Below are 21656 nucleotides of genomic sequence, written 5' to 3' on the forward strand. Positions count from 1 at the left end.
AAATCAAAACTTCATTTCCTGGTTGGTACAGCTGATGTGAGTTTAAAGGAAGAAGACCAGAGAACAGCCCTGCAGGTAGCAGAAGAAGTGAGAGAGACTAGAAGCTTAAAGTGTCCAGAAAGGAAGAACAAAGGAAGAGTTAAGGGTGCCTTGAATGACACGTTTGCTGATGACAAGTGGATGACGACTAATGAAAAGCTGTTAGATAACCACCTTCCATTGAATCCTCATTCTACACAAAGGAAACTCTTGAAAAGGCATATATTTAGGTTAAAATCTCTCTCTTAATCATTGAACATGGAACTGGCCAATCTGGGAATTTGGGCTCTGTTGCTAAATATAAAAAAATCTATCATAAATTTAAAAGAAACATCACAGCAACAACAAACAACAAGAACCTCAAGACCTCCTCTTACAAGAAACTCATTTGATACTACCAGAAAAGTTGTTTGAAAATACAGATGAATTGAAATGTATAATATCCTTTTAAAGTGAATCTGAGCTCGTTTCATTAATAAACAGTTTATTCTTGTAAGAGTGTTATAGTAACGTGGCACAGCTTTGTGGAATAGAAGGCTCATTCTCTATGGCTTTTCTATTACTATTAACTGCAGGAACACATAAAAGGTGCTACATTTGCAAAGTATTATTATTCAAACATATCAATGTTAAAAATCCTTTTTAGTTAATTTGCCCTCACAGCTTGAAACACCCTGGCAGTTCTTGAAGCTCTGGTGTTTTCTCTAGACAGCCCTTGGCATAATTCCAGCAGTGATTCTGACCCTTAAAAGACCTGGGACTTCAGTTAAGGCCCGTCAGTCACACCAAACTGTGACAGATCTGGGGAGTGGGCCCATACCACGGAGAGGCTCTGATGCTGTCCTCACACTCATTTTAACTAACTCCCCTGAAAACTCCTGGATCACGTTTACAGAGCAGTGACACTATTGTTTCAGGAAAAGGCAAAGGTATGGTTTATTTTTGCATGAGGAGGCAAAAAAAAGTGCCATCAAAAAGTGAACCTATATTTGTCCCTATTAATCACAATCACAATGGGATACACAGATATTTGAGTGTTCAAGTGTGTGCATGCAAAATCAGAAGGAAAACATACATGTTCCTGAATGAGACATTTTTATTTTTGAAATTGATAGTGCCTATTACGTGCAAACTACTTTGCATTTTTATAGTTAGGAAATGTCAATAAATCCATGGCATGTAAAAGGGCACTGCTACTATGGCAGTGATTGGAATTCTATACTTTGTCAAATACATGTACCTCTTAATTCAATAATCTTTAAAAGCAATACTCATTGTGGTTTACAGTATGACACCTGACCTTTTGTTAATGTCAAATACCATTTTGCTTTAGCATGGAAAATTATTATATTTCTATAAATATAATCATTATTCTTGGGGAAAATGTATTAAAGAAATAGAATAGGAAACTGATCAGCTTATCAATTATTTCACATGACAGTGATTTTATGTATTATTGTTGACATTTCTGTAAGTATCTTAAAAAGGCCCCAAAAGAACAGCATCTCAGAGTCAAAATTCTGCCTGCAATACTAGCCTATTAGCTGAGGGGAGAGAAAATCCCAAAAATTCTGTTGTGCTGATTGGCAAGAAGAATGTAGCATTAGGTTGTTTTTCCAGCCAAGCTCAATAAAAATTCTGACAATGCTTATACAATATATGGTTTAAAACTCTCCTTAAAGGTAGCTAAGTACAATTTACAAAATACTTATTTAGTTGTCATAGATATGTCCAGTTCTGCCTTAAAAGCAAGCCAGCAGCAAAGGAGATAAAGAATTCAGTTCCACATCATTAGGAGATACAGAATTTTTTTGGTAAACTAAGCAAATATACTTGCCATTGAATGGAGCTCAAATCCACTGCTTGACCAGTGTATTCGTGTAGATTATCCATCAATATATGCTTCTCTTTTCATGTTGACAGGATAAATATCATTGATTCATGTCTAACTTGTGTTAGGGAGAGAGTGTAGGTTAAAAAAGAACTCTGGGATATGTGTATTTATTATATATCTCTACATATGTAAATATGGCAAGAGGTTCATTTTACCTGAGCAGCTGGACTTTACTGAACAATCTTGCACAGAAGTGTATTGTTCTTTCTGTTGGGATAGATCAAGGCAGAATTTTGGCCTGTGGAAGAAAAGCAATGCACTTTCTTTTTGTTTATGATGTGCCTCCAATGGTACTTCATGTGCCAGAAAAATATCCTTTAAATAGCAATCTTCTTCACCTTCCATGCTTGGCATTGACATTGTTTTCTTTATGAGGTAAAGTGTAGAAAGATACAGCACAGTCTTAGAATGGCTTAACAAGAGAGTGGTGCCAGATTTAGACTTTGTTTATGACATAGTTCTTCTATGAATATGCAAGCAAAAATCAAAAGACTCTCCAGCTTGTAAAAAGGAATTCATTATGAAACCCCACAACAAACCTAATGAGAACTTTAACGATTCCTTATTCAAACATTATATTAGAGGGCAAAAGAGTAGCAGAGATGAATCAGTTGCTTTACTAATGTATGAAATAATGGAGACAGAAGCTACATTCATGTGTATGGAGAACATGAGAATATTTTGGATATTTGTGTGGACCTTTTAGGTTATTATTCTTTCTGCAGGTTATTTAAAAGGAGGAAGATGGGTTAAAAACTGGGAATCACAATAGGGCTGTTTGAAAGAGCCTTTCACCTTCAGAAATTTCTTTGCTAAAGATAATAGAAGACTCCGCCACCTAGACAGTAATTTTTAAAAATTAACCACCATCTAGAGAAGAGAGAATTTTCAACAGACAGCATTTTACTACTGCTGTTACAGGCTTTGCTAAATTTGGCCTGGACATTTTGCCCCTAGACATTCAGTAATTGAAATGACCAATTGAGGCTATGGCCATAGCTTTGAAAAAACCTGTGTTGCCTACTTGTAATTCATTGCTGGTTGCTTAGCTTCCCCTAAAAGTCAACTCCTCATTTACAGTTGATATAAGTCTTTCTCTAAAGGCTGGGGAAAAGGTAATGTGAGTTATGAACCTGCTTTTCAGGACAGAGAAAAAAGTCTTCTTCAAGACCTCACTGAATTGGTTGGTGCTGTTTTCCATCATGGGAAGCAGCTACCCCGGGGCCCTGAGAGAGGAAGGAGGTCATGTGAGTGCTTCTCAATCCATTTCAGACAAAATGAGCTGGGTTAGCTCATACTCACCTTCAACAGTCCATTAAGCTTTCCCAGTTCATTTTGTCTGTAATGCAAAGGAATGTGTACACAAACTCCTCCACAAACAGAGCTTGGAGGATGGCAGCTTCTGGTGGGGTAAGGTGACAGACCACTGGGGAAAAAGCCATTTTCCATTGCCTGCTCAGGAATGCTTTCCCATGAAGTCTAAGTCAAAGCAGGCAGACCGTCACCTTTTATGCAAGTTAAAGTCTGGCCCAATGAGGCTCCCTGAGATAGTTTTGTAAAGACTGGCACTTGGTGGAGAAACTTTTAGAAAAGTCAATAGTTAATCCACAATCATTTTAAACATGAGTTGATAATTAAAGCTTTAAAAAAACAAAAAGTGAATGCTTAATTAAAACACCTTAATGTGTGTATAGGAAAGCAGGTGGATCTCTACGTGATTTACTGAAAGATTTATTCGAAAGTAAATGTCTTTGAAAAAAGCTAGATATTTAATTACAGTAAATTAATGCAAATAAATTACAAATGTCAGGATTCACTGGAAAAATCAGTAAAATCTCTGACATTCTTTAAAACAAATTCTGAGAACTATGCATGTATCCACTGCACACTTTCGAAGACTGAAAGAAAACAGGGAATAATACCACAGAAATTTCTCGGGATAGATAAAGACAGAGAGCACTTTATATCCTTGATCACAACCTTACAAACCAATGATGTTTGATGGTACAAGAGTGGCTTCAGAATCTTTGGACAGAGCCCTGTACAAGCATTTAATTTCAAAATCAGGTTGAAAAACATCTGTTGTCTCACAAGGATCATAAACCTATGGTTTTGTCTAATAGAACACTAAGGCCTGTATTTAACTTTTATCAGATGAATCATTCCATACCCTCTCACCTGAGAGCAATGTGCTTCAGTTGTGTCATTTCAGGGCCTATAAGCCAAATTATGTAGACTCCTCAGGCCCAAATATATTTTTGGGACGGGAGCACTAATTTTAAGATATTGTAGCATACACCATGTCATCTTCTCTTTTCAGTTACAAATTTATCTCTTCTGATGTGAGAAAATGAAGTATGGAAAGAGATAAGGAAAGGAATATGACACTGGAAGCCTAACTGGTTTAGCTTAAAATTCAGCAGTGTCTACTGCTTCGCTGAAGGAATGTAACCTGCTGGTGACAGCAATCATGACTTGACAGAGGATCAATCACAAGAGTTACAAGTGCTTTGCCCTTTTTCTGATATGTGACAGTTTTGGAAAACAGCATCCTAGATAATCCCTTGTGGAACAACTTTCTGGATTATCTCTAGTGACCCCAGTTTTCCTACACAAACATAAATGTGCTTCATATTATTAGCCCCAGTTAGGATAATAGCCTTGGTAACAGAGAGGTGCAGGAGAACTGGGGAGCTTTTCTGTGCTTGGCAGATACAAAAGACAAACAGAACAAAACAGAATAAAACAATAACAACAACAAAAGTGTAAAGCTACCTGCAGCTGCACTGTGCAGCTCTGATGGGAGCAGTTTTACTGTCTGTGAGGAGTTCAGTTCACTCCTTGCATTTCTTCTGGTTTTAGCCAGTAGAATTTTAATGGAATAGTCAGTTTAGTTTCCTTCCAAAATTCACACATTAATTTAAAATTGGAATACCACAGCTATTAGCCAGACCTCTTTTACTTGGCCAGTGTTCATCCTGTAACTATGTAAGTGGCTCTTGCATTAGCAAAGTCTTCCATGCCCAAAAACTAGGAGAAGATTTGGAAGATTAGGACGCACAAAGTTTTGAAAGGATTTTCCAAGTTTGATATTTGCACCTGTGTAACTAGCAAAGGACAAAGTTTAGCCCTTAATATTATTTTATCCTGGCAGCATTTAATATATCCTGGTTTGATTTTGCATCAATTCCTAGCTCCTTAACAGTTTTAAATAGGGTTGTGACTTACAGCTGGGGTCACTGAACAACGTTAGCTAAACATCCAGAGTGTGATATTTTATTACAGTTAAGCTTTTTCAAAAGCCAAGAGGAATCTGGGAAGAAAATACTGGAGATGGAATTTTTAAAGTCTATATGGCTGCAAAGTCATATAACTTATTTGCATATATTTTAAGGATATTGATTCCAGAGAAGAAATGCACCCACAAAAAGAAACCCAAGTGAAAGGCTAATGTGTAAATTGCTTTAAAAACTGTAGTTGCTGTAATTACATGGAGCATTTTACAAGTGACTAGGGACTGCTTTGGATAGATGACTGAAATTTAATCAGTATCTGGCACAGATTGCCTTTCTTTCACACCTCACATTTCTGAAGTACTATTCTAGGGGAACCTGCTAGAATTGTGAGCCTTTGTTATCACATTTATCTCTCTGTGCAGCTTCCAAAAGAGTGACTTTCCCAGATCTCCCAGAAGATATGGGTCTGGGTCCTTTTTCAGGAGCACATGTCTTTCTTTTCCTCTTTGGGCAAAGTTCATTCCACTACCCAGGCTCAGGTTTGTAATCACATGGAACTTTATGTATGAAATATAGAAAATATAGTTAATGCTGCTACCTGAAATTGCAAGATAAAAGAAACATGCAGAGCTCTTTGTACTCACAGGACATAAACACTTGTGCTAAACCTTTTATTAAATACAACTTATTTCTTCTTCAGGCTTCTTTTTATTATTTGTGTTAGCTGCCATGAAACTGTCAGTTAAACAAAGGGGACCCCCAATAATCTCTGCCTTTTAAAGCCAGAAGGAAACAGAAAATAATTAGGTATGGTAAATGTGAAAATTGATCTATCTGAAGAGTGTGCAGTTTACAAGCAAAAAATCAATAAGTTTACACCATACAGATTAAAATCATGTATCAATGTTTTAAATGGTTCAAGATATAAAGGTCTGGAAGTCTAAATAGAATTCCTGATGATTACTTCTATTAAAATCCTAAGTATTGGAAGATATACAATGACTGTCTAGATTCATTACTATATTATCTGCTTTGCAGAAAAATAATATCCTTGCTGCTTGTTTGTAAAATCCTCATTACTATGCCTAATATACTCTGTCCCTGGAGTAAATTAAAGCATTTCCTTCTTCGGTACTATGCTTTCCTTTAAGTTGGATTCTTTAAGGGGATTCTTTGAGAAATACAGGGGCTATTCTGTGACATCTGAGTTCTGGAGATCAATTTATAGCTGTTAGAGATCATGAAGAATTGCCCATTAAAACAGTTACTATTTGACAAATAACAACATTTGTGTTTAGCCTGGATATTTATCAAGCAGACAGAGCACTTATTTCTGACACCTGAATGAAAGTCTTCATGAACAAACTTATTAATCAGTTATGGTCTGTTTTAAACCACCTGTCTTATTTAAATAGAAACTACCAACATGCACTTTTGCATATAATAATACTGCACTCCTGATCTGTAATGTGCCTGTGTTGAGATGTCATAGCCATGGGCCAAACTACCAACAGTAAAAGCTCTGTTACAGAAATCCTGTTTTCCTTTTCTTGAGAAATGCTGGCACTCTGTTTTGATCTATGTGGATCTGGTGGATTATACATTCTGCATTTAGCCTTATAAAACCTCAGATCGTGGCTGTATTTGCTCACACTCGGCGGCTGCACTGTGTCACTGAAGTCAGAGGGGACACTGCCACTCAAGTCATTAGCTGTTCAGAGGATGGAAACTGATCCAAAGAGCACCTCATATTTTCAAGTTCTAAACTAAAAACAGGCTTTGGGAAATTCCTTAATTGTTTGTGAGCAAAAACTTTCTTTTAAGCAAAACATTTTGTCAAAATCAAAGGTGTTCCAAGCAGCTTAGTTATTGAATCCACAGGGGAAAAAAAGAAAGATTTGCATAGGTCCCAGTTACAAAGAGTCTACTGTTTTCTAGTAAGGATCAGCTTAACTAAAATAAAGAGGTATGCATAAGACAAAAGTTTCTAAGGAAAGCTTTGTGGTTCATCATCCTACTTAATTTCTTTGAGGATTATGTAGGAGTTGTTAAATGGTGTGGATTTCTGTTCAAATTGAACACAGTATGAGACTATTTAATTTCTGTTTACTGTTGAAACTACTACAGGTATAGCATATATTTTAACAGCAAATGATGAATTTGGCCCCTCAATTTTATTTTACGTATTCTGCATGCAGTATCAGGTCTGTTTCTTAAGGACAGGTTCAAAATCCATGGAACTTGTTTCAAAAATTATAATTATGAATAATTATAATCTGTGGTTTTTAACCATGAAAAATTATAATCTGTGTTTACAGAGTATTTATTTTTCAAAGCTGTATACAAATATTAACGAAACAATCATCACAACATCCTTGTATGTCATGTTTTACATATAGCAAACTAAGAAAAAAATATATAAAATATAGTGCCTAGCACTTTAGTCGTATAACTGGGGTGTCAAGCTACTAAAGTAATGCAAATAACAATAATGGTATGGGAGAAACCTTTCAAGTTTGAGTCTCTAACTGGCTTGATTTTCATAGGTTTAGACTTCTGAGAACTCACAACTCCCTTTGAAGTCAATTGAAAATGTGAGTGTCAGCACACATTAAAATCAGACCACTAATTTGGATGCTTAAACATGAAATTTAAATTCGCAACTTTAAGTTTGGAAAAATTCAGCTAGGTGACTTTTCCAAAAGTACCAGTGTTAGACCTAGGACATTCTTGATTTTCAACACCTTGTTTTCACAGAGATTCCAGCACAGAAACAGTGAACTAAGAAAATCACAATATGGTAGATCTATGCAGCTAAAGGAAGTTGGAGTGGGCATGGAATACCACACCATAGTTCAGATATTGCAAGGACAAGAGAACCTTCCTTTCTTTTCAGAGCAACCTAATGACAAAAATAGCTGAGACCACACTGCCTCTTGGAGAGGACACTGAAGAAGTCTGGTCATTTCATATAAACTCCTTCTCTCACCTGCTTGTGTGTTACCTCCTACCATGTTACACAAAACTGGCTGGAATAGCTGCGGCCACAAAACTCCTAGAGATTAGCTTTGTTTAAACTTTTTAGGAGTTATGCACTAGATCATCCTTTCCAGTGTCCCAAGGTCACTTCCTCAGCTTCAGGAATTTATCTCAATTCTAGTTGTTACTGTGCAGATACTTCTGAGGAGGGACATTATGAGGAGCATCTTCCTCATCAGCTGACAGCCGCAGGACGTGGTCACATTACAGAATGAGTGTTCCTTTATCTGTATGATTTCTTAGGTTTGATGAGGCAGCCGAAGTTCTTTTCTGTGTGAGGTCTGCAGCAAGGCTCAAGAACTAATGACTCGAACACATAGTGAGCTCCTGATATTGAAATAAGAGATGGAGCTGGCCAATTCTGAATAGTGCCAGCTCTCTATGTAATATTTCTCAGGATATGTCTACCTTAGTAAGCACTACCACTCAACAGAAGTCAGTTTGTAATGTGAATCACCAAACACTGAGAAACCAACATGCATGTCATGTGTTTGACCATGGGCTTGTTCCTGTGGTTTGAATGCCCATGACTGCTCAGGTCCCACCAGAGGCATTCCTGAAACACATCCTCTAGCTCAGTGATGTCCAGAAGGAACAAGGCTGTTTTGTCTCTGGGCTGCAGCTCAGTGTTTTGCGAGGCTGTGGGGATTTCCTTTGAGAGTGAACTCATAGTTTATGTGCCACCTTATGGAGGTACAACCTCCATGCTGGATCTGTGCCTTCCAAGGCCAGCCTACATCAAGAGTTTGCCCACAGCAGAACTCTGTAAGGTGGGAAGGAGTCAAATACCTCTGTCTTTGGAGAAGAAGTAATGGAAGTTGGGAGTTACAGTAAGCTAGGCCAGGTCATTACAAAGAACTGTTTCATCTTCCAATGATCAGGATCACATCCTACAATCTCATCTACTAAGCCCCAGCTGAAAATCCTACTCATACAGAGCTGACTTACAAAGGATGGAATAACACAGTAAAGCTATGGCTGTACTAAACTTGCATAAAATGTAAACAATATTGTAAATAAAGAAAGTTCTCTATGGTTCGGTGTAGTTTTGTTGCATTTTGTGAGAGAATGAGGCACATGAATGTCAGAAAAGCATCAGCTTGTATTGTGATTCTTGCAGCTTTAATTATGAGCAACTCCAATTCTCTATGTTTACAGAAGAGAGATCACCTACATGTTATTTAAAAACCACTGGGTGTAAGTTTATAGTGGTAACAGGCAAGTCTAATTTTCTTTCATACTTAGGATTTAATAGGTACAGAATGCTGCCCAAGGGAAAAAAAAATGAACAAGTAGTAACTTGATATTTGTTCTATACAGACGTGAAGAAAGCTCACAGAAATACACAATGTCTGAAACACTGACATGTATAACTATTTTAATTGTAATGTTGATTTTCTAATAGACCATTCTGGTATGGCAGAGCTTGAAATAGTTGCAATAATTTCCAGACAAAAAGAAAAAGTGCTCCAAACCCAACATCCATGGCAAAAAAAAAAAACCCCAAAAAACAAAACAAAAGAAAGAACTGTTTGGAAAAGCTTATGTTGAAGTCAAATATTGCGCCAGGTATATACAGTCCAAAGTTGAGAATATAGCATTATCATTTTGTATAACTGATGTTGTCTTTCCTGGGCCAGATTTTGTACTTCTGATATTTCTTGTCTATTCTGGAGAATATTTATGTAGAAGCCTCAGATGGTTTCTAGTGCAGATTCCCAGCTCTGCCAGTTTGACACGGAATTATGACCAGGAATATGGCATAAAAAATAGAGCAGTGGTGGAAATCCTAAAATCTTGGCCCTCCTGGTCATCCCATGTCTGCAGACACAAGAGTATAAGCGCTGTTACTATTTTTCATTTTTTGCAGACGTGTGTGGCCATGCAGTCAATGCTGGTGATTTACCCAAGAACATATGGAAAGTTTTTGGCAGAATCAACATGTGGAGCACAAGCTTATCCTTGCCCTCAGTTCAGGCTCACTTGCACCTGGACCTCCTCCTGACACTAGATTTTGAAAGCCTGACCCATCACAGATTCTTCTATGTGCTCAAGCTAAAGCCTATATGAAACAAACAATTATTTTAAATTAACTTCTCTATTTTCACAGTGGATCTTTTTTATTCCATTGATATTTACATGCATAGCAAATACATTTGGTGCCTCAGTTCTTTTTTTCACATTAGAATTGTCATTTGTGTCACATTTTAATCCAAATTAAATTATAAAAATATTCAGTTATGTAACTACTAGCACCATAGAATTTCTTCTTATTACAGAGACAAACAAGGAGTATATTGGAAAAAAAAAATGGTGAATCTCATTTCTGATCCTAATGAAGCAAGTAACCCATTATACCAAGGTTAATTTGTTGACTCATGATTTCCACTTATCCAATGATATACTGAATCATATGAACAAACCTCTACATCTAATCAGTTTTTTTATTGAATCCTGACCTTTTATGCACCTTCTTCTTGATTATGAATGACAGTGACCTTTATCTAATTTAAAACACACATACTGATGCAAAAATATGCAAAGTACACATGTAAATTCTGAATTAGGATGAAGATGTGCATAATCTTCCAGGGAGAAATTGCTTTAGAGAGAGATGTTTATATTAGTGCCAATTGAGGGTATATGGGGAGAAAAAGTGAATTAGTCAGAACTCAGATGGTTTTGGAGGAACAGCTGCAGAGATACTGAGGGCTGTTTAGATTTTCTCTGCTTCTATTTAGAATCCTGAAATGTCAATATAAATATCAATTTTTATTATGCTATTCAGCTTTTTATGACATTCATGAAATGATCAAAATTGAATAAAGTCAGATAAAACACCTTTTCACCTAAGGTTTGACAAACTGTACCCCAGTATTCCATTTATATTTTACTCAAAATACATAGTAGTAATTTTCTACAACACAAAATCTGGGTCAAATTCACAATATTATAAAAGCTGTCTGGTTCACTTTGCCATTTACTTCATTAGGAAGGAATGGTAAGAGCATCATATGGAGATGATCTTTTTAGTTCTGGATATAATTAGGAATTGCTGTAAATGCTGAAAAATAAATAAACAAATTTAAGAGTGGTGAGTCTTGGGGAAAAAAGAACTCCCTAACCTTCATTTTGCTTTTTTCTGCTCATCACTAATGGGCCTGCACTGAAATTACTACAGATGAGTGCACAATGGGCACGGTCTGAACCACTGTGTAATCCTATAATCTACTCTCTCTTTTCACAAGTCATTCCTTCCTCTGAATTGCTGTGAACCTAAACTGTAGATCAGCAGCTTTGTTCTAGCCTCTGTATTAAAAAATATGTGAAAAAAAAATATACACAAAATTTGAAAAACTCAGTGTAAAGACTGTCAAAGCACAAATCTAACAAACACATTCCTCTGAGACGCTCCAACCAAACAGTACCTGGCATTAGCATGTACTTTCATGATTAACAACAGGGGGTTGTCAGACTGCTATTTCTGAAATAAACAGATTTATCCTGACAGATAATCAGCAGTTTGCGCTACCTAATACATGTTATCATCCACCACTGACATCATTACATTAAAAGCACACTAAGTATAATCTTTTGTATGAAATTAAACAGGTTTTATGATACATTTTTGGTGGGTTTTTTGTGGCGGATAGAGGGAAGCCTGGTGAACAGACTGCAAGGTTAGAGGAAACATCCATAGCAAACAACACAGAGAAGCTCCCCAGAAATGGCATGCTGTATTTGTTTTTTTCACAATCTATTAATGTAATTTCTAAATTAATTAAACCCAAGTGTTCTGACTGTAAACCATGTCTTGTACTTTTAAGCAGTATTCTATAATGTCCTTGGCTTTCCCCCATATGGCCTCAGTACTCTCCAGTGTCCCTCTGTCTGTCTGTCCTGCTAGGTTCACATAAAATCTTGCCATATACCACGAACTTGTGAAACATTTTTGATCTTTCCAATTACAGACATATTTTTGGGGCTGGCAGGTGGACTTTGGGAAACCATCGAGCAATTCCTGCACAGTTTTCTGACGGGTTCAAACTTATCTTTAACTTTTGCACATCTCTTTGTTGACCATCTCTTCCTCCCTGGAGAAAGGAGGCACCAGGTTACACATTTCTCAGTGGACAGGTAAAACAGAAACTTTTGTATCTATGGAGGAAATATGGAACAAAGTCACTTAAACATGGGATACCTATGGATCCTCCCTTCCAACCTGCCTGCTCACTCACCTAGCTGTTTCTGCAGTGATTAACTTTGTACTCAACACGGGCAATGAAATTTTGGTAAGAAAAACTAAATATACATCCTCTATGTGTGTGTATATATGTCTGTGTATATATATGTACGTGTAATATATGTACCCTTCTCCAGGTAAACAATAATTTTGTCTCAGCTCTAAGGTTATTGGGAATTATATACTCTCGGGTTCTCTGGAGAAAATACTGAAATTTCTTTCCTTTTTTAAATTTTAGGTTGCCAACTGACATCATACTATTATTGTTCTGTGAACTCAGGTAACAAAGCCATGGCAAAAAAGAGGAGCAAAAATTGCATGGGGACTGTTACTTGACTTTAACAAGTATTTCATCTTCTTCCTTAGAGCACAATTTCTAAGTCATAGACTTTTCTGCAGGGGCAAGTCAGATATCAAAGTCCTGGCTCCAGAGGCCTGTTGTGACTTATTTCTCCAGAGACAGAACCTGTATCCCTCTCTCAGTCCTTTGTCTCACATGGAATAAATTTTGTCTTTGCTGCCTTCTTCCTTCATAACTTGGCAGGAAGAAAAGTAAGACATAGTGTCTAGTGAGTGAGAGATTTTTATCCATTCACTCTCATGCATTTTCACATGCATTCCCCCTAATGATAAAAAACCAACCAGCCCCCCAACTAAAAGAGCAGAAATAAAAGAGTGGGAAGGATGAAGTTCCTTATGTGATGACTGTAACCTTTAAACAAAGAAGTGGCAGCATCACACATTTTAAATGCATCTTAATTCCTATGTACTCACTCTTTCTATCCTATAAAACCTAGCTTTTGACAAATATGTATGTATTGATTAAGGATCTTTTACCCTCCTTTTTCCCTGTATTCTCCTCCAAAATCTTTCAGTTGCAGTTGAAACTAATGCAGAATTTTGCCACAGACCTTTTGCCCCAGGTAAGATGGACAAAAATGCAACATCTGATACTCTGATGTGGAATGGAGAAATAAATATTAAACTAACCAAGTGATTTCAGTGGTTTATTTTGTTTCCATTTTTAAAAGTGTTGAATTTCTACTGACCCATATTCTGTGTATTTCTTGTACTCAGTGATTTTTGAGGTTGCTTAGATTTGTACTTGCATTTGATATTTTGTGTCCAAAGGTCAAATGAGCCTTGCTTTTGAATCAGATGCCTACTGGCTGCATTTCTAATACTTAATCTTTTCACACTGAGAAAAATAAAAAAGTGGGAGGCAGTTCAAGCTATCCCAAATAAACAGACAGAAGTAAAGCAACAATTACTTTTCCTGTGTGGACTGCTTTTGCTCATTTCTCCTCAAGAGATAACACTCACTGACATAATGTCAGATAACCATGTTCAGTGTTTCACAGACTTGCCATTTAAAGATTCATTTCCACTCCACTTATTTTCTTTTTATCAGCTTCTCTTTTGGCGCATTTCATCTGTGAAAATTTTCATGCAGACTCCCAGGACAGGTATTTGGGAGAGAGGGAAGCAAAAGGGTTCAACTTGACTTAAAACACCTCTAGAAATTATAAAGTGAGTAAGATAGGACAGAAAAATGGGAGGTCCTCATGAGAATAGTTGTTTGCATAAAATTCTCAACTATTACTAAAGTTTCAGTGCAGTTCCTGGGGAAGATGGATATATAAACTTAACTTCAGTCATTGCCAAGCATTTGACATCTGCTGAAGAATTCCAAACATATTAAAGCTTGTCAATCCAAATCTTTAGACTAAAATAAATAAACAAAAGCCAACCAACCAAATAAACAAATAAATAAGTAACTAAATAAGGAGCAACTTCAAAGGCTGTCAGTAGGCAAGTTATAGATCTGATTCAGCTTTTAACCCCTGGAGGTATAAGCACACTTTATCTGCAAAAGATATGCAATGTCTGTACTCTGCAATATTGCATTTTAATGATCTGCAGCACAAGGCAATAATAAAAAAGGAGAATATGATATAATTGTGTACGTAATTGGATGAGAAGCTGTGGGGGACATCGTCTTTCTACACAATTATAGAAAATACTAATAACAAATCCTCGAGGACTTTGTTGACAGTTAAGTTTCCTATTTTTAGCCATATGTTTTCTCAAAAGCTCTGCAACTTACTTTTTTAGGATTACCATTTTTTTCCCCTCTCTAGAATACTTGTTTACCTTAGCATTGAAAGCAAGGCTTTCAAGAAGTTGGCTGGAACTTACTAGCAACCTCTAAAGCATTCTTTCAAGGTGGTAGAACCAGCAGAAAGGAGCCTGATGGGGGTAAGAGCCCTGCATGATACACAGCTAAAGGTTTGTTCCATCCCATGGACCTGCTGCAAGGCACACCACCGTGCGGTGTCTGGAAACCTTTCTAGAACAGAGTTTTGCTGAGTTATTGTGGCAATGGCAGGTTTGCAGAGGCTGAGGAAAAAAAACAAACCAATGGGAAAAAGGAACTGGCTGCAGAAAGTCTCTGACAGTCTTCTCTAGAAAACTCCATAGTGTTAATTAGCCTGAAATGAAACACAGGGTCTTGCTCCTTGGAGCGTTTACTGAAAATACATTCAGAGGCCTGAATAATATTTCATCTCTACCTGGTTTCATCTCATTTATTTTGGTGTATCAAAGAATTAAACTGAGTTGTGTCAAGTAAGCCTGGTGAACTTAAAGGAAACTTGAGTACATAATTTGGAAGTAACTGTATGAAATTCTGCTGATGACTCACTAAGGACCACTTTTGTCCCTGTGAGACATTGATCATTGGGCAAAAGAGGGAAAAGAATCAGGAAATAGCTGTCTGCTCCAACAGTATTTTAATCCACTTACAAAAAATCTCCCTTGGAAAGGCCTTTTTCATATCTCCAGTGGTGACTCATCTAATCTCATCTCTGTATATTGCTAAACTCCACAGGGATCACCTTTACTTTCCAACTTTACCCTGGCCAGGGATTCAGTCAGACAAAAGATCCTTAATGTCTTTCCTTAAGTTCAGCTCACTTCTCTAAAATGCATTTCCCCTCTCTTTCACAAAATGAAAGAAGTAGCTTTTTAGAAATGCTTTCTTTTTCCCCCCTTCTTTTTTGTTTTCTATTTTTTTTTTTCTTCTGGGGAGGCAGGATGCCAGTATCAAATGCCTCTTTTCTGTAAATCAAAATTTCTTTGTGTGGAGCAAGTTGAGTTTTTGGGAAGAATATATTTCTTTCTTTCCTGTCTAGAAAGGTTTCTTAAATTTTGCTTTTAAAACTCATGTATCAAAAATACATGCTTGTTCCTCCACATTATATATATGCTTGTTCTCTCTAGCATTAATTTATTCAAAAAACTCTGTGCTTGAAAGAGTTAAAAAAAATTCTAATTACAGGATAAGAAAGAAAGGTCAGACTCCACTTACATCATTGTGAAGGGCTTTTATTACACACTGCTATAAAACATATTTCTTTTTTCCAGTTGCCATCCTCACAGGGTAACCTGCATACCAATAGGATCTCCAAAATGCCATGAAGCAAAAGATATTTATCTGCTAAATTCTATGTACAGTAACCTTACAAATGCCAGAGGAAGAAAGATTGCCCTCTGCACAGTAATACTTGTGTAGATGTCTTCTTTATGCTAACAATGACAAGGCTTTCTAGGTTTGCACTGTACTCCAAAATCAGAATGCATTTTTTGTTCAAAAGGCAGACTGTATATCAAAGAGAAAAGATGCACATTTTAGGCACTGAAATACTTCATATGGTGAGCAAATACTCTCCTGAAGCATTTTTAGTAAAAATATCTAATCCAGAAACATAAAATGAAAATGTATGACTCAAGTGTTCTTGAAGAAATTAGACAGGATATGTTTGGGAATATCTCTCTGTCCTGGCTGGTTAACTAGATTTTCATTTTGAACTCTGTTTGAAGCCTCACAGAACTGTTATTTGATTAACTTGACTATGTTAGATAGCAAGTTATCCAAAAGCAGGGTAGCTCCAAATCTAATTGCTGTCATTTTTTAAATCCAGCTGTGCAAAACAACAAACAAGAACTTTACTCTGGGACAAGTACAAGTCAGAAAAATTCTAATTTTTGCAATATATTAGTCTTCAATTCCATTACTTGTGATTTAACATGTCTAAGCTTGTTTATATAGTTATTTATATAACTATTTTCAGCCCTAAATTCTGACAATGTATTCAAAGAAATACACATTATTAAATGCAAGATTTTCTGTCTGCTTTCATAAAACCAGTGTGTGCTGTCAGATGTATTAGTTCAATATTTCAAGTGATGTATGCTTAAAATTAGAATGTGACTAATGACGTAGTGACTGACTTTCCTTTTCTTAAGGAGTTTTTTAGGAATCTCATTCAAATAGTTGTTTCAGAGTTGCACTTTGTTTGCAGAGCAAGCACTGCCTATCCAACCTTTCTAAACAATAAATATTAACACAGAATAGTGACTGTTCCATTTCATCACTTCTGCTGGTAATTCTACTATGTTTATCTTGTGGTCTAAATTTATGACAGGCCCATTTGCAGTGAGGCCTGGAGTTTCCTTGTTTACAACACTGCAAAGTAAAAGGTGACCCTTTTATTTTTGTTTAAAACCTTTCAACAGTTTGTTCTGCTCCAGAGATAGCACCTTAATAAGGTTTCAGGCCAGAAAGCTCTCTTGTTTTCTTTTGGGGGGGGGGTACAGTTCACTGCATTTACTTACACAATCATTAGAAAACAACATTTTTAAAGCAGAATACAAACTTAGCTGCAGATTACATTTGTAGATTAGAAAGCTTCTGCACTGAGATCCTACCTGCCATTATGTAAAGGAAAAGACAGCCAGGGGGTAGGGGATGCATAGCTGGCTAAATAAACAGTAAATGAGCTGTTTAAACAGTTGTATCTATACACACAAGTAATAAAAGCATCAGGCACCTGGTGCAAATCCATTAGGACCTAATTCTGACAACAATATACATCATTATAGTGGGATCTGATAAAGAGCAAACACTGGAGGCATTACATGTCTTTAGAAGAATCAGGCTTCCTACCTTAGCAAGAGTGATAGAAGGTAAGTCCCCCTTAAAAGAAAGTTGTGAGTAAAGCCAGGCAGCAGTTGCAGTGAATTGAGTCCTTTCAGTCACTGTATACATGCAGTAGTTCTGCAATAAGGGAAAAATATAATGGGAGGAGCAGCTGTGAACGAGTGACCTCCTGAAGCTGAGTTCTCTTTGTGAATCGAGCACTGGGAGCCAGTGCCTCTGATTTGCATGGATTATCTCCACTTGAACAGATACATTTAAATTAACTGGCACGCAGGGGCGCGGGGATAGAAAACAACAAAACAAAAAATAAAAACACACCAAAAAAAAAAAAAAGGGGGGGGGAGGAAATACAAAAAAGGAAGGCGTTAGTGGAGGAGCGCGGGGAGCGCGGGGCGAGCGGGCGCTCGGCTGGGCGCGCTGAGCCGGCGGCGCTGCGGCTGCGAAGAGCGACAGCTCCCTCTTCATGCCGCAGCCGAGAGCCGGGAAAGCTCCTTCACCGCGGGGTTTGACACACAGAGAGCCCCTCCACCCCCGCCCCTGCTCCCCCCCTCCCCGCCTTATGATGGTCCATTTGATCAGGTTTCTATAAACACTTAATAACTCAGCCTGACGCGCACCCAGGGTTTTGGATTGCAAGCCTGAAATGATTATAAATCTGGTAAACCCTGCTAAACGATTTTAAACGCAGAGGTATTTTGAGCGTAGTAACTCGTACAAGTGGGGATGGGTTGTTTCCAAGTGTGCCATGGCAGATTTATTATTCGTGAGTGTACAGGTGCTTTTAAAATAGTTAAGGGATGGCAGCATTCAGAGCATGCTGTGCGGGAAGATCCCTAACAGGATGGTGGTGTGTGTTCCAGCCCGGGTTTCAATGTTATCTAAAAATCTAACAAGACAAAAGAGAGACAAAAAATTTGCATTCAACCACTTCAGAATTTCTCCCTTATTACCATAAATACCACAAACATTACCTGTTGCACACTCCTGATTTGATTTAAATGCAGTACTTAAGCTGATTAGAGAAATATGAGAGTATGTTCAACCCTCTTGAACCTGCATCCAATCCAAGAGGATCTTGAAATAAACTTTGTTTCTTTTGTTCAGAATATTTAAAATAAGTTCTTTTTACACGATGGTGTGGAATTTTGTGAACCTCTACATGGATCCATTCTGCTCAGAAATTAGACCAAAAGTCATGAAAAGTAGTAGAATGACTGGTCATGTGTTCTTTTATGAACATCCTGAAACAGGAGTGGATGCAATTGTATTCTCTGAGAATTATTCATTGGTGAGATTTGGTGGGACAAAATGGCCTGTATTAGCACTCAGAAGACTCAAACGTTGCCTTGTAAGATGCATGTCTTACTGCAAAATAGTGCTTGTTCAGAGATAAATAGAATGAAACTGTGTACAAAGACAACCACGGCTGAAGTCTGTTTCCAACTCATTTGCAAATCAAGCTGAGTCCAACTCCAAGCTGAGTCTGTTGGGTTTCACTTTTCTGGGGATGCCAACATTTGTTTGTAACACAGAATCCAGAATGGTGCCTTTATCTGAGCAGAATATAGGGTAAGTAGTATATTTAACTGAATGAGAAACTACTTCTTTTAAAGTAAAATTTACTACAGATAAACAGTGCCATAGACATTGGAAAAGGTAGTGGAGGATATATTTGGGTTTCCTAAGACATGCTATATGACACAGTTATTGCTGTACCATTTAAAGTGCTTCCTCTGAGAAATGCTCATTTCACTGGAGGTCTGGGAGTTTGGTTATTTTGAGAGGGGAAGGATCCTTCAACTAGACTCTGTGTCCTTGAGTACTTACCCAGATTGTATTTAACCTGACTGAAATGTCATCCTTCCCTGTACACAGTCCCTGTGCACAGAACTTCTCAACCATGTTCTCTGGAAATACCTTACTTGTAAGTTGGACCCCAAATTTCATTTCTTATTTTCTCAATTGTGACCACTCCACTTCCAGTGACCACTCACCAGGTAATAACAGATGGATTTGACTCCAGCAGGGCGCTCAGAAGTCTAGTCTCAATATCAAACCTGTATATGATAGCTGTGTAAAGCGGCCTCCTGGTTGATAGATGGCTTTGAAAAAGATGGACTGTGAACTAAATTTGCTCTTATTACTCTGTACCCTGCAATACACTCCTCAGTGCTGCAGTATCCAGGCTGATAATGGCATAGCTATTCAGTCCCACCAACCTGTATGTCACCAGCAACAGGGAATCCTAGAAAAAGAAAGAAATAATCCAGCAGTGAGAGGGATTTTTGCCTTAAGGGTACATGTAAGAGGAAATGCCTTTGTAAGGAGTGGAGACAGCCACAGAAGGTACAAAAAAAAAAAAAAAAATTCCAGGGACAATATGCATTGGATTCAGAAATTGTGGAGTGTATCTTATTCTCTGGTAGGATATAAATGCCTGCAATGTCATCTGCTAAAGTTCATCAAGAGAAGACCTTACTAGAGATCTGCCTGGAGGTAATGTTGAATGAAGATGTGGATTTGAGGAAACGGTGTAAGAAAGAGCAAACTGAATGGGCAACTGGAGAATTATGGGCAGTTTTTAAGTGAGAGGTCAAATAAGAGATACCTCAGAGGAGACTGGTGAGTCAGGGAAGTCTGTAAAAATATAACAAGGGGAGCAATCTGGGAAACAGAGGAAAGCAAAATAATATGCTTGTCGTCTGGGAGACTCAAAAACTACAACAGAAAAAACCAAAAGAGAAGGTAGAAAGGAAGTGGAAAAATTAACTCCAGAAAAAAACTGTAGGTTGCAAAAAGGAGTGATAATGTTAGAGAAGTTAGTGAGTAAGGAAAAAATGAAAGTAGGGATCATCTGTTAACAGAAGGCAAAATGGACTAAGAAAAAATAGTGGTTGCTTGAACAGGGAGCCTGTGTTAATCAGAAACAAATAAACTGTCACTAAATCAATTCCACAGAGCAGGATGTGAGGTAATTTCTCAATACGGAAGATGTGGGTGGAAAAGGAAAAATGCATTCTGCTGGGAATAGGGAAGGATCTTTTTTTTTAATTTAATTTTCTTCAATGGGAAATGATGCTAAGAAATTCCCACTGGAATAAATCAAAGATGATTAGACTAAATGATTTCATTTTAGGTAGGGGAAAAGTGCCTTAAAAGAGAAGACTCATGGGAATAGTAGCTGGCTGAATATCCATGGAAAAAAATTGGAACTGAGATCCACATTATTTAAGGGGAAAAAAGAACCTTTTGAAATACATGAAAACCTTGTGAGAGCTTCATGTCTAATTGCTCTACACAACAAGTAAATCTGCTCAATGAAAATTGAGCTCTGGTTGAGGAAATATTGGTGGATGATCAGGTAAGAGGAGGTAAAATTACGTAGTGGAACCAAAGTATGGTAGTGTTCAAGGTGCTCAGGAAAGATCTGAAGAAAGATAAGTAAACTTGTGTAACTGCCTTCTAATAATCTGATAAATTAGGAAGGAAAAAGAAAGTGTGGCATGCATCAGACAAGAACACATTTGGGCCAAACTAAGGCAAATATTTCCCAAGCAGTCACCAACCTGTAAGAGATGGCACTACCACTCTCTTTCTTCTGATAAGCAGCACAGATACTATCAGAAAACTGGTCCAAAACCAAATCATGAGTGAAGCTCATTTAAATGAGCAATCAATAAAAATAAGGCAAATTTTGTTAGCCTAAAAGACCTTGTTAGTAAAATTAGACCAGATTATTCAAGGCCTTGAATATGGAAGATCCTTGTAATTCCTTTAGATTAAAGAAGCTGAAGACATGTGGAATGTGTAGGAGATGAAGATGAGACAATGCATGGAGAAGTGGCCAAGCTATTCCATGAAATGGAAGAACTTCTTTTTATAAGAGAGATGCAATCACAGGATGAAAGAGAAAGATGGATCAACGGACAGATGTGTATTAGGGGTCAAAATACAAAGTAAAATGAAAATTGACAACAACCAAACTGATTTACAATTTGGAAGGGCTCTTTAAACAAAGAGGAAAATCTTCATGCAGATGAGACCAAAAATTAAAACCATGGTCTTTTCTATTTTCTACATTTTCTTCATTTCTATTAGCTTCAATGCAAGCTAATAGAAATAAAGAAAATGTATCAACAATTAAATATTTCTTCATGTATGTTTTCAGAGGAAACAGGATAAATAGTGGGAAAGAAACTGTGA

This window comes from Melospiza georgiana, chromosome 9 (assembly GCF_028018845.1).
Source record: "Melospiza georgiana isolate bMelGeo1 chromosome 9, bMelGeo1.pri, whole genome shotgun sequence".
Classification (NCBI taxonomy): Eukaryota; Metazoa; Chordata; class Aves; order Passeriformes; family Passerellidae; genus Melospiza; species Melospiza georgiana.